General features: G+C 43.6%; 1 protein-coding gene across 1 annotated transcript in view; it reads left to right on the top strand.

The window, feature by feature from the left end:
• DGKI (diacylglycerol kinase iota) overlaps positions 1-14,040 on the top strand; it is a 403,345-nt gene that overhangs the window by 193,217 nt on the left and 196,088 nt on the right.

Consider the following 14,040-nt stretch of genomic DNA (forward strand, 5'->3'; position numbering starts at 1 on the left):
AAAAGGAGTATGCATACAAATGTATCTTGTACCGATCTTTACCGCATCTATACCTTCATTCATTCAGTCAAAATTCACTCAGCACTGAGTTATCCTTAGTTCTTAAAAAAAATCAGTGTGATTGTAGCTAATGTGACCTTTTATTTTTGAGGGAACCAAGCATCCAAACCTAGCAGTATAGTAATTGTGGAAATATGCTTGGAAATCAGTTTTTGAAACCTTATTTTTCATTTCTGCATGTAGAAGCATACATAAAAGTCATAAAAATAAATGAGCCAGCCAACTTTTTGAAACTAAAATTTCAAACATCAAATCTGGAAAGCAGTTTTGAATACAACAACCCATTGTTCAACTTTGGTCTACATTTTTTTGATGCCTTCTAGTTTTCTAACGAAACATGACACATCATTATGAATTCTTTGTCTGTAAATCATATATACTTTCACATGTAATTAGTTTAAGTAAATTAAACAGCTTGTAGCATTTATTAAATGGAAAAATGTCAAAACTACTTTTTATTGTAATGAATATTAAGAACTAATTTCAAATGAACTTATGGCATGATATTTAAAATACATCTAAAGGAAGCATACTTAATAGCATTTTGTATTGCAAAAGTGACAGCATGATTAAAAACATTCCATGGGGGTGTGGTTGAGATATTATGTGAAAAGTGAAAAAGAGTACAGAGTCTAAAATTAATGGTGAATATTGACCTGGAGCCTTTAGGGATGTTCCCTTATCAACTCAAAGCACTATTCTCTATTGATACAAGGTGTGCATGCCCTGGGGGTCAGCTGTTAAGAGACTCAGCAACGTCAGGGTCAGGAAGGAGTACAAGGGTGAGGATGTGTGCAGTGGTTAGGCAGGTTTGGTTATTTGCCTATCTGTGTGTTTGTGCAGTGATAAGAGAGGACTCTTCTGCCAGTAGCCGCCGGAAGGTCCTTGATGTGTAGTGTGGATGATACAACAAGGGCAAAGAAATCAAGCCTCTCCGTGGGGCCCCTGCCAGCGCAGCTGCTGGAGGTCTGGCTTTTCTTTCTGTCCTAGACTGAGTATCAAGAAAGGGGACAAGGGCAGTCACCATTCTACTCTCTGCTTCTATGCATTTGACTATTTTAGATTTTTCATGTAAGTGTTATCAGGTAGTATTTGTCTTTCTGTGACTGGCTTATTTCAGTGAGCGTAATGTCTTCCAATTTATCTGAGGAAGGGGAAGTAGGGAGGTCTTAGTTGAAGGGTACAAAGTTTCAGTTATGCAGGTTGAAGAGCACCTTGAGAGCCACTGTACAGCCCTGTACCTGTTGTTAGCAATACTGCAGTGTAAACTTAAAGGTTTACTAAGGGGGTAAGATACTATGTTAATCCTATCACACACACAAAAATAATTAGGACAGGACGAAACTTCTGAAGATGAAGGGTCTGTTTACGGCATAGATGGTGGTGATGGTTTCACAGGTGTATACTTATCTCCAAACTCATCAGGTTATACACGTTAAATATGTACAGCTTTTTGTGTGCCAATCACACCTCAATAAAGTGGGTAAAAAGAAAAAGGGCAACAAGGGGCTGAGGACTTAGGAAAAGTACTCCTCGCTGTGGGCCCTGGGGGGTAAACCCCTCCCTGTTTGCTGGTGGGGCTCTCTTTTGCTCCTGCCGCTCCTTACCTGGTCTTTGGCGCAGCCGGTCACAACAAAGGTCTTAGCCAATCCCAGAAGGAGCTCGAGTAGCCCCTCAGAGGTGCCCTGCCTTGACCAGTCATTGGATGTGGGCTCTCCTTGGCCGACGTGACTACTTTAGGCCCAGGGCAATTCCTAAGGATGGAAAGATGACTCCTGTTGAGTGCCATCAGCCTCCAACATGCCTGTCAACTAGGGGAATGAGATGAGTGCCTCAGGCCTGAACCACAGTCATCTGGGTGGGACACCACCACATCCAATACGGTCCACCCCTTGGGCTTCTCAGAATCAATTTATATACTTTTAGAACAGCTCCTTCAGGATTTGGATTGGCCTATTTCCTGGGGAAACATGTAAAGAGGAAGGTTTGTGAACTAAAGCAGAGCCCTCTCTGTGGCAGCTGGACTTAAATCTGCAACTAATTTGTCCCTTATCTCCCTCCTCAGTTACCCATTCTTTATTCACCTCACTCTCAACTAACACTTCTGGCCTAGGTACTGTCTTAGCCTATTAGAAGACCACAGAATGGGTGGCTTAAAAACAACAGAAATTTATTTCTCATAGTCTGGAGGCTGGGAGTGCAAGATCAAGATGCCTGCAGATTCAGAATTTGGTGAGGGTCCGTTTCATAGATAGTTATAGACAGCCATCCTTACTCACATGGCGTATGGGGCAAGGGAGCTCCCAGAGTCCCTTTTATAATCCCATATGAGAGCTCTGCCCTCATGACCTAATCACCCTCCAAATGTCCCACCTCCAAATACCATCATACTGGGGATTAGGTTTCAACACGTGAATTTTGAGGTGTACAAACATTCAGTCTCAGTGACCTACTTGGCGGGGTGACCAAAGCTCTACCCCTGAGCACTCCGATCCCATGGTCTTGGATGCTGCACTTGTCCATTTTTCATCAGAATCCTTCAAAGAATTAGAGAGGATGCTTAAGTGGATAACCTGGGTGCCAGGTATATTCTTCCTGCCTCCATTGCCAAATAACAACTACACCTTCACCTAGAGATCAGGATCCGTTACTCTGCCGAGATGGTGGCTCCTTCCTGTGTCTGTCCGTCTCTCGACACAAAGACCCCAAAGTAACTGGCTGCAGTGGTCGTTTAAAGTTTAAGGCCTCCTGTCATGTCTCATGGTGGAGGTGTTCCTGTCTGGGATTCACACACTCAGAGCCCAGAGTTCTGGGGATGGGAAACACAAATTCCCCAAGGATCAAGGAGTATGATAATAGGCAGGGCCATCCTTGGTTCCTGCATCCAGGGATTTTACCATGGAAACAGCATCAAAAAATGATTGTGGATAAAATGTATATACTGAAGTTGGAGGATGTGCTCATAGGGTGTGCTTCAAAGCTGAAACATAAGTTACACCTTCAAAAGTCATTCCATCTCTGTGTTAGGCCTGCAACTTCTGGATGGTGTGAGATGTGATGGGACCAGGGTATCTCATGGCCATGTGCCCACACTTGCACCTCCGTTGTACTGGGTTTCTTCAGCCTGATGTAATGTGCAGGATCCTGTGTTGGTGGGTCAAAAACTCTGTAAGCCCGTGACTGGGGTCCTGCAGAAGGGAAAGGCAAGCCCTATACCCACAATATGTGTTGATTCTAGCAACGATGAGTTACTGCCCTTTCCAGAATGGAAGGGGTTCAGTATAGTCAACTTATCATCAAGTATCTGGCTGTTCCTTTTGTGGGATGGTGCCATATTGGGTACTTGGCTTGGTATTTTCTGCTGGCAGGTTAGACATTCATCAGTGACAGTAGCTGTCTCAGTTTTGGTGTGTGGTAGCCCATGCTTTTGGACTTGTCCTGGCTACTCGACTTATGAGTCCATTGTGCGATGGATGGCTTATTACAGAATGTGGTATCTGAGATAGTATGTCGAAGTTTTTAGTTCTTATAAAGTGAGTGCCCTCTCGTGGGCTTAACATGCAATACAATGACCTTCACGCTACTTACTCTCCTATGTTCATCCACATGCTTCTTCCCCAGACCTCCCCATCTCCTTCCATGCTCCAGGCCAACAAGCCATTCACCAATGCCTGTAAGTCATTGCATATTCTTATATCAGGCCACCTATCTTCACATGAAGTGGATGAACACAAACTGCTCTAACTGAAGTTATGTTCATGGGAGGATTTCTTCTCATTTCTATCCCTCAGGACTACTCTTGAGTAGACTTTAGAGGAGTAGTAGTCCACTTCTGGCTTGGACTCATATACCAAGTTTATCTGAGAACCAATCTTAGGGTTTTGCTCCTCTTTCAGGTGGCATTAGGGAACCCCCATATTTCCATAGGCATGAGTTGGAAGAGAGGCCTGGAACTGTATGGGTGGATGATATGAGAGCTAGTTACCTGCTCATGCATCGTGTGCTTTTTTGATACATCTCATACCAGATTCCAGATGATCCCACTTAATGTAATAGTGGGTTGCACCTGGGAAACCTTATTAAAGATCTGACAGAACCCAGGTCATGACCTCCTGGTGATTTGTGGTCAGATATATCTTCAACAGAGCACCATAGAACAAGAGCTGTTTTTGGAAAGATATACATTTTCTCCTGAAAATAGCACAACCTTGTTTCAGAATCCTAGAGTCTGTTATGATTCTCCTATTGGTGTTTGTCAAAAATTCCACAAGGCATCTCTTCTTCTCTCTAATAGCATGAGGTTTTCTGGGTTATATGGTCCAAGTGACAAGACCTACATTCACTGCAGACTACCCTTGCTTACAGAGCTGTTTCCTGTGCAGGGCTCCCCTCTAAGCTGGAAACATTTAATGTCATCCCATGACAGTATTCCTAAGCATGGAACCTAAAGAGGCCTACAAAATGCTGTGCTTCATCCTTAGTGGTCAAAAGTGTGAAACGTAATGATTTGTCCTTTAGATTGGACAGGATATTCTAGCATTCTCTGGACCACTGAACCTTAGGAGTTTTACTGATGTGTGGGACCTCTGATTCCTCATAGGGCTTATCTCCCCACCTTCTTCTGTCTTGCTGGACTTCTAGTTATTTCTTGGTCATTCATTTAATATGATGCCACTGATATGTTGAACCAAGTGGTGTTCTGCAGAATGTTATTATGGTTCAGGCCCCTTTGAACTACATTTGGATAAGTTTGAGAAGAGTTAAAAGCCCTGTAACAAGGCTCTAAAAGTATACTATTAATTATACCAAGTGAATGCAAACAGCCTTGGATTCTCTTTTCGGAGAGGAATGGAAAAGAATTCATTGCCAAGTCAGTGGCCATATGTCATATACTCAAGGCCAAAAGTTGGCACAGTAATGTCAATTAGAGTTCTCTGGGTTGAATTTGTGGTATTCCAGCATCATTCTGAAGTATAATATCTGGCTTTGTAGGATTCCATCTGATGAATTAAATGGGGATATTTTGAGGAACACCACCACTGTCTCCTTGAGTCTTTAAGGGTGATGTATAGAAAGGTAATAATTAAAAAATATATATAAACACAATATCATTATCATAACTCTCAAAATTAATCATTCAGTATCACTTAATACCTATTACTTTTGAGAATGTGACATCAGTTTTGATGTAGATACGATTGGGAGGGTGGTTTGAGGGTTTCACTTGGGTTTCCTCACTATGTTAGCTCTCACCAATATTGGATTTCTGGTAAATACCAAGTATGTTCACTCCAATTATACAATGAGGGACCAGGGAAATTAACTCTGGTGGGCTTGTGGAGCCAGTAGATCTCTGTAAACCAGTCCTGGCTCAGGAACCTCATGCATTACTTCTCTAATAGGGGACCATGATACTGCTTTATATCCAGGTCCTTAGGTATACTTATCTACTCGGACTCTTGTCTAACAGTCTTAAAAATATTTGGACATTTCTCTCCCCCTATATGTACAATACCCAAGTAAGTGGGTATATGATCTATAACTTGTAGCAGGGAACTTCAGATAAATTAATGGAAAATGCAGAAACTATATGATGATTGACTAGTTCTGATGAACATATTGTAATCACCAACAACATTAGAATGGAGGAATGCAGAATGTTCTACTGAGAAATAATAAAATGTCAATCTCTGCATGTAAGTCAATGATTAACCTGGAATAAGAGTGTATTATGGATTATAAGCGCATTCATAGATTTTCAGAGACTTATATTAATGCTGTAAAGTATATTATACTTAAACCAGTAGACAAGAATTTAGATTTTTTCAAATACAATTCTCAAAGTAACTGTAGATTTACATAATTTTCAGCTCTGTCAGGAGTTGAAAATTCATTTATATAGAATTATATAGACATTGTTTATTACAATTCAGTTGAGATGACCACATATGTTTACATTTTGAAAATCTCCAATGTTTATAAACATTTTAGATTAAGACCAGTAAAGTAAGTATAGGAAACTTAGGAGGTTCAGGTAAATTAGAGTTTCTGTGAGTAAATAAACCCCAATCTTGCTGTCTTGGCAATGGGTTTAAGTCCAGGGCAAGTTCACTATGGATTCAGTGCAACTGAGGAATGACAATGGAGCATTCTTGGGGTGAAAGGGTTTATACTAAACTTTATTCCCACGGTGGCAAGTCAATCACTAGAATCCTGTCCATGCAGAGTGAGTCTACATGCAGCAAGCCAGTCTCTGCCTCTGGGCCTCTCTGCCCCCACAGCCGTCTCAAATCTCTGTTCTTGGTGCTGCCACCACTCCAGTCTCTGCTGTCTTGCAGCCGTGCCACCGTGTCATGCCCAGAGCACTGGGTGGAGCTCTTTATATAGAGTCAACAGCTATGTATTGCCCACACGTGTGTAGTGAGCTAGCCGACCAGGGCCAGGTGAGAATCCTGGTCATAGGAACCTTCCCTATATCCGTACTCCACCCCTCCAGGATTCTTGCCTCTCAATCTATGTGCCCTAGATCTTCTGCATTGGTCCCTGTGTGAGGAAGCTGGAACATTGTAACCAGATAGCATAACAACATAATATACAATAACAATATAATATACAAATAACAAAAATTACAACAAATTATAATAACCCTCAAGCCTGAGGAGATCCATTGCCACCAAGTGGTCATGCTGGTTGTATTCAAACCAGTTCTACTCAAATGAGTTAACCAGAAGGACCATGGGTGGGTCTTACAATACCCCCCTTCTCCAGCCTCTCCAGCAGAAAGTCTTGCAGACACACAGGATGGTTTTATTGCTTTGTCTCTGGCTTCTGCTGCTTCTTTCTCAGCTGCTGGAACCGCTGCTCTGGTTTCAATTGTTACCGCAGCTCCAGTAAGAGTCTATTTGACTTTCCATCCAATTTCTGTCTGTCTGCTCCTGCCTTTATCAAATCAACCCACATCTGGGTCCTTGTGACCTTCATGGGGCCCTTTAAATTCTTCCTTTGAGTAGCAGACTATATTTCCTTTTGTGCTTTCATTGCTTGGGCCTGAGTATAGGAGCAGAGCATAGAGTGCTCCATAACCTGGGGAGGGAGCTGCACCTCTCCTGGAGGAACCCACGGTTGCTGAATTTTTATTTTATTTTGGGCTTTCCACCAACTTTCAACTGGGTGGAATTTCAACCGGGGAGGGGCTGATGCCTCCGGCACCAGCAGGGCCTCCACCCACCTGTTCTTCAGACCTCCGCTCCTCAATTTCTGGGGCTGATGGCTCTACTACATGCTTCACCTGCCCCGCTGCACCTGGCAGCCTGCATGCTTGTGCTGCTTTTTGGGCCACTGCTTCTCAGGCCACTGCTTCTTCTCATGCTGCTTCCTCTTGGGTTACCATGACATCCTTTACCATTTCCACAGCACCTCACAGTGATGCCATTTCAGTCACCAACAAATTTTTTATCTCCTCAACGGCACCTTGCAGCTCACGTTCTCATGCTGCCTTGTGCTTCCTGCAGGAAGATGTCTGTCTTGCCAGTGGGTTTCAGCCCCCAGAAAGTTCACTGTGGATTCAGTGTGACCAAAGAAATGACAGTAGAATGTTTCTTTGGGGTGAAAGGGTTTGTTACCTGGCTTGTTCTCCTGGCAATAGGTTGAGCACTAGCATCTCTGCCTCCACTCTGCTGTCCTGCAGCCTTATAGCCCTGCCACCTTGTCACTCAGACCACTGGGTGGAGCTCTTTCTATAGAGTCAATAGCAACGTAATGCCCGCACGTGTGTAGAGAGCTAGCCAACCAGGGCCAGGTGAGAATCCTGGCCATAGGAACTTTCATTTTATCCACAATATCTTTCTCCCTTATGGCCTTTTTCATTACTGTGAGAAAAGAACTCCCCACAGTTCCTGCCGCCTCATGGGAACTCTGTTTCTCTAAGGAATTCCCTGTTTTGCTGAGGGTCAAGTTTACTGCCTCAGGTGTTGCCTCCACCCCTTCCCAGTCTTGGGGTGGGGCCCAGTCCTCCAGAGGCAAGCCACATCAGACCACATGTGCACTGCGGGACACTCCAAGGTCTCCCCATTTACAGGGGCAGCCTGCTGAAGCACCCCTCCCATAAGGGCAGCCTGTTCTTTTTCTTGGTCAACAATGAATCCTGCCAACTATGCCAGTTGTCTTGCCAATGGGTTTCAGTCCTGAGCAAGTTCACTGTGGATTCACTGAGACTGAGGAATGACAATGGATTGTTCTTTGGGTGTAAGGGTTTATATTAAACTTTATTCCTGCAGTGGCAGGTAAATCACTAGAATTCCATCCACTCAGAGTGAGTCTGCATACAGCAAGCTGGTCTCTGCCTCTGGGCCTCTCTACCCCTGCACCTGTCTCTGTCTTTGTCCTTGGTGCTGCCACCACTCGTTTCTGCTCTCCTGCAGCTGTGCAGCCATGCAGCTATGTCACCCAGAGAACTGGGCGGAGCTCTTTATATAGAGCCAATAGCAATGTATTGCCCACATGTGTGTAGTGAGCTAGCCAATCAGGGCCAGGTGAGAATCTTAGTTGTAGGAACCTTCACTTTATCCACACTTGCATGACCCAGAATATTAATGTTACCATTTTTACACTGTTATAAAACCAAGGAAAAAGGTATATTATAAACTTGGCCTAATATCCAGTGACTCAAATTGCCAGGCAAGGCAATACACATATCAGTGGAACACAGGCCTGAATAGATTGTTGAGGGGGAAGAGGTTACATTTATTTAGAAAGGGATTGGTTCATGGTGGCTTTGCTAATTAAAGATTGAAGGTTGTACTCTGAATAGGACAGAATTAGTCCCTAAGTTTGTAGATAGTTGTTTGAAACAAGTGCTATTATTTATTAGCTGGAAAACAGTTTTCAATTAGGGGTGTGTGGGTGTGCACCTGGGTCATTCAAAGGTCAAACGAGTGCTGGTTTTTGTTAGGAAAAAGTTTTCAGTTAGGTTGGTGTAGGTCTGTGTCTGGGGCACTCGCAGGTCTTATTCATTATTAGCTTCAGCTGGTTGGGACTCATAACAGCACAGCTGTTTGTCAGCTTTATCTGGTAAACAGCACAACCAGTGTGAGATCTGGCAAAGTTCTGCTCCAGTTGAAAATACTTGTTTTGCATTAGTGAGTGTCAAATTGCCATGGTATTTATATCTCTGGATAAGTTTGCAAGTGTGGCATAACAGTTGTTTTTTAAAATTTCACTTTTACTTTGCTAGAAGTAGTGAACTTTGTATCTAATTAATCTTATGAATATTTTAGGTATTAAATATAAAATGGGTAAAAATAGTTTTTTTCCAAAAAATGACAGGGAGTATATTTGAACAAGAATGTTTGAAGGTCTCTATTTTCAGATAAATATTGTCTTATTTTATAATTCCCTTGAGTTTGACTTTTGTAACACTTTGTGAGCCTTTAACATGCAAGTAGATATGAAGGTCTTTTTGTTTTATTGTTGTTTGAAGTTTTTGAGGCAAGAACAGTGTCAACTCTGGATAAAAGCAGGGAACCAGGATATTGTTGGGAGATTCCCTTACCCAAACTTCAGTTAAATACAAAAACAATAAAATGATTTATTGCAAGTAAAGCCCCTTTTTGGGTTACAGCCAAGACTGTAAAACTGTCATCTGGTATGTGCTCTAGATTGAAAAAGAAAAAGACAACATATCTTCAGCTGCTCAGAATAAATGTTGCTCAAACTTTATCCCAAGGGCTCAATTTGATTATAAACCTCAAAGAATTTTTAAAAAATGACCTTACCTCTCAAGGTTCTTGGTATTTATAATTCTGAAGTTAGTTAGAGATAAAGCATCTGACCGCACATCCCCTCTTTTCCTCTTTGATAGTGATGAGCAAAACAGCCCTCAAAAATCCTGGAGTCAGTTGAAATTCAGTCAGGGCATCTGTCAGTACCACAGATTTGGGCCAGCATTTAAAAAAGGCTAATTAGGAATCTGGCTATTTTTGCTGTGCTGAGATACTGGCCAAAATCTTCCCATGACAGGTGGTCTGTGGGAATTTGGTCTGCAGAGGCTCTGATGTGGTCTGTTTGTGTCTCTGTGTTAGACAATAACCCTGAAGCCATGGCTGTTGTGGCTCTGCCAGGCTAGAATCCAAAGCAGAGCCCTGAGCTGATCACCACCAGGCTCATCTCCCAGGAACCCACCACAGTTTTGCATAAACATGGTGCCCAGCACTGCATTTGTGGCAGGTCTTGTTGTTTCTAGTACCAGCCTGGAGGTCAGGACTACAGTGGCCTGGGCTTCTCCCTGAAGGCAGAGACCAGTATTTGGTAGAGGGATGGGCTAATACACGCACTGTGTGTGTTAGAGTGTGCTTGTCATGTACTCAGCACTGGAGGGGCTTGCCAGCAAGGTGGTAGGAGAGGTCAGCAACAGAGCTCAGCAACGTTGATAGATCTTGGCAATAAAAGTACACCTTCATCTGTATACTCTGTGTTATAAAGACCTTTTCAAGTACACAGTCTCATTTGATGCTTATAACAACTTAATGGTGTAAGAGAGATATTTTTATTCCAATTTTCAGGTGAAGGGAGAAATTGGAAGGGTTAAGTGATTGGCCTAAGATCACCCAGCCAATGAGGAGAAGATCCAAGAACTCTTCTCAGCTTTGCCATCTCTCCATCAGCTTCTGTTTGATATGCAATCATCTAATGAGAGAACTGATACAGTAGTGGCTGGGTAGCTGTATGTAAGACTGTTCACCAGTACGTCTGATACACAGCAAAAGTTAGAGGACCTCTAGTCCTGGCTCTGGCTGCTATCATGCCACCAATTCTATCATATTGATTTTGAACCATGTTGCACATCAGTATCACAGAATTAAAAATGAAAATGAACATCCTAGCACGTTTGCCCTGTCTGCAGAGGTTAGACGAGGGTGCCGTAGGGAGGGCATGCTTTCAAGTGGTTTGGGTTAGGTGTTTGAAGTCTGGTTGGCATGAAGGTTATAACTGAGTCATGATGTGGTAGCAGGGGCTTTCTTGTTCAGTTCATTAGAAACTTCATGCCATGCCTATGATGATGAATGAACTGTGCTAAGTTATGGGGACCTATAAATGTTACAAGAACCTCTTTCAAAAAGCTTATAATTACATTGGAGAAAGAATACATGTACACATACAATAACCAGCAAATTAGGCCACCTGTTCATAAATGCCATGGGAGGTACTGGTGGTAACATTTATGGTATAGAAGGAGAGATTACAGTGATTTGAGATGATCTTGGTAGGCTTTCTTAAATTTTGTAGTGGATGTAAAAGTCAGATTCTGTATGTGAAACAGTGGTAGCCCTTCTAGAGCATGGGTTGGAATAACCATAACAGCAAAAAATTGGTAAAATGGGCAACAAAAATGGAACTATAAGAGAAGAAAGCATATTGTGGGATATAATTAAATCTATCCCACTATAGATAGGAATTTATAATAGTGTGGAGTGGGAAATCGGTGCAGAAAAATTGGCTGGGAAGATTGTGGATGGCCCTGCATGCCAGTCTGAATAGGTTATTCTGTGCTCTGGAAGAAAGTAGGCATTTGAGCATATTTAAGAAGCAGCACTTTCCCTGGTGGCAGTATCTGGGATAGAGAGAAGAATAGGGGGAACACAGACGGTCAGTGGAGAGAAAGTGGAGCAGATGTCCAGAAGCCAGGTGAACAGGCTTGACGCCTGCCGGGCTGGACCGTTCTGGGGCAGGCGGGCGCCTCGGTGCTCCCCGCTGAGGCCGTGCGTCAGCTGGAGCATTCTTGCTCTTGGCTGCTCTTTTCTTGCCTCAAGCAGTCACAAATTGTTGCTATAGCTCTAAAGAGAAGCTTTATTCATTTTTTTAGAAAACATTTTCTTTTGCCTGGTTCATCAAGAGTGGCATAAGAGATGACAAGGCATTTTCCAAGTGACTCCAATGTGAAGTCATTCCTGCATATTGGTGCCGAGTCATTTCATATTGAATCGCAGGTGCGGCGCCTTTGAAAGGACCTGCCTGCCTCACCCTCTGGCCCGCTGGACTGTGTGTTCCCCGTTAGCTGTTTCTGCCCGTCGGCTCTAGCTCTCAGACACTGGGGCCTGTGCGGGCTGTTGCTGGCCGCCATAGCCATAATAAACACGTGGACACCAATAATTCAGTCGGGGCATGTTTTGCAAACAGGGCATGCATCCTTTCCAGGGGGAAATGAGACTGTCGTTGACAGAGGAAGGCAAAGCAAGACTTACTGTCTGGGGAAAGATGAGAGTATTAGGGATCCCCAAGAGCACTGCCATTTCAGCAATTTACTAGAAGGCTCAAAGGACTCAGTACATATAACTCACAGTTATGATTTTATTAGCAATACAAAGCAGAATCAGTAAAGGGGCAGGCACATGGGGCAAAGTCTGGATGAAACCAGGTGCAAACTTCTGAGAGTCCTCTCCTAACAGCCCCACAGGATGTGCTCAGTTCCACCAACCCGGGTTGTGCCAGTGTGTGTGACATACTGCCCGCCAATCTCATTAGAGCCTTGGTGTCCAGGGTGTTTATTGGGGGCTGGTTACATAAGCACCCTCTCTGCACAGCACAGACCCACTCCCAGACGCCCAGCAGGAAAGCAGGTGTTCTGCATGAAGCACGTGGTCTGCATGGACACTTGCCGCACAGTGAGCCATCCGTAACCGCTCTGGGGATCGGGGAGCTCCTCCCGAGGCCCAGGTGTCCCGATGCCGGCCGAGAGGCAGACCTTGCAAACAGGTCTTTGTAGGCATAGCCGGCGCAGGCTTGCTATGGTACCTCCTCTGTGCTGAGAACGGTTGTATTATCCCTTCAGTTGTTTGGAAACGGATATTGATGGAGAAAATTCTTCCCAAGTCCAGGAGAGTCTGATGTTAAGAGGTCATATTTGTGGAAGTGAGACTTGAGGTTGGGGCAAAAGAGAAGGATTTAAGGAGGGATTGCAGAGCACAGAGGACTGAAACTGGTCCTGGTCGGATGTGCGCATGCGTGAGACTGGAGAAGTGGCTGGAGATGGAGAGCCGGGATGAGCTTTAGGGAACCGTGGGAGGCAAGAATCTCAGAAAGGAGGAAATGCTCCATAGCATACACCGTGCTGCGGGCAGGGGGATATTCCTGGGACTGCAAGATGCCATTGGGACTTCTTCTAAAAATGTGTAAATTGATTTTTTTTAACTTAAAATGATCTGTAAACACTAAGCAAGACTTACTCATCCAATACCTTAATAGCTTTCCTGCCCATCACATCTTCGTTTTCTTTTAACCTCTTTACAGAAGCGCTGTTATAAAATTTTTTTGTCATGGCCCTGCATTATTAGGTTGTTTGGGTTTAGATTTCACAGGCAAGAGAAATGGATGAGGTTTGGGAAGGCTGAGAGAAATTCTTCAAGCATTACTGCATACTTCTTGTAATTATTTAGGGACGTCAGCAGCCAAAAAGCATCTCTTCCATTCTTGATGGAAAAGTAATTCTGTTTGTTCCCTTAAGAGAATTGTGTTTACCATTCCATTAATCTCACTGCTGCTTGCTGAGGAAGAATAAAAGTTAAAAGTTTCTTGTTTTGAGTCATGACATCCCAAGGGAAGGATGAACGTGTTTGAATTCCATCCTGCACCCTTGAATTTCTCCCAGACTCTGACCTCTAGGTCCTAACTCCCTGATCCACAATTTCTCTCTTTGTGGGGGTCTCAGAAATTGAAGTTGTAGAGAACCTCCAAGATGGCTGACCACCGTTATGAAGACCCATGTGAACCAAGAGTGGCTTTTCTAATAATAAGAACATATCAGAACCTCATTCATTTGGGGAAAAAAGTCAACTCTTTTTGAGTAGTTAGTGGTACAGCAAATACTGGTGCCTCCCCGCTCCAGCTGATTCAGGAATAGGGAGTTCCTGTGGGGGAAAGGTGGGGAACGTAAGTGCTGAACGTGCCGTTTGCTGTATAGTGACCTCTAGTCGGGGGAGGAGTTCT

The sequence above is a fragment of the Manis javanica genome, chromosome 6 (assembly GCF_040802235.1).
Source record: "Manis javanica isolate MJ-LG chromosome 6, MJ_LKY, whole genome shotgun sequence".
In the NCBI taxonomy this organism is placed as follows: domain Eukaryota; kingdom Metazoa; phylum Chordata; class Mammalia; order Pholidota; family Manidae; genus Manis; species Manis javanica.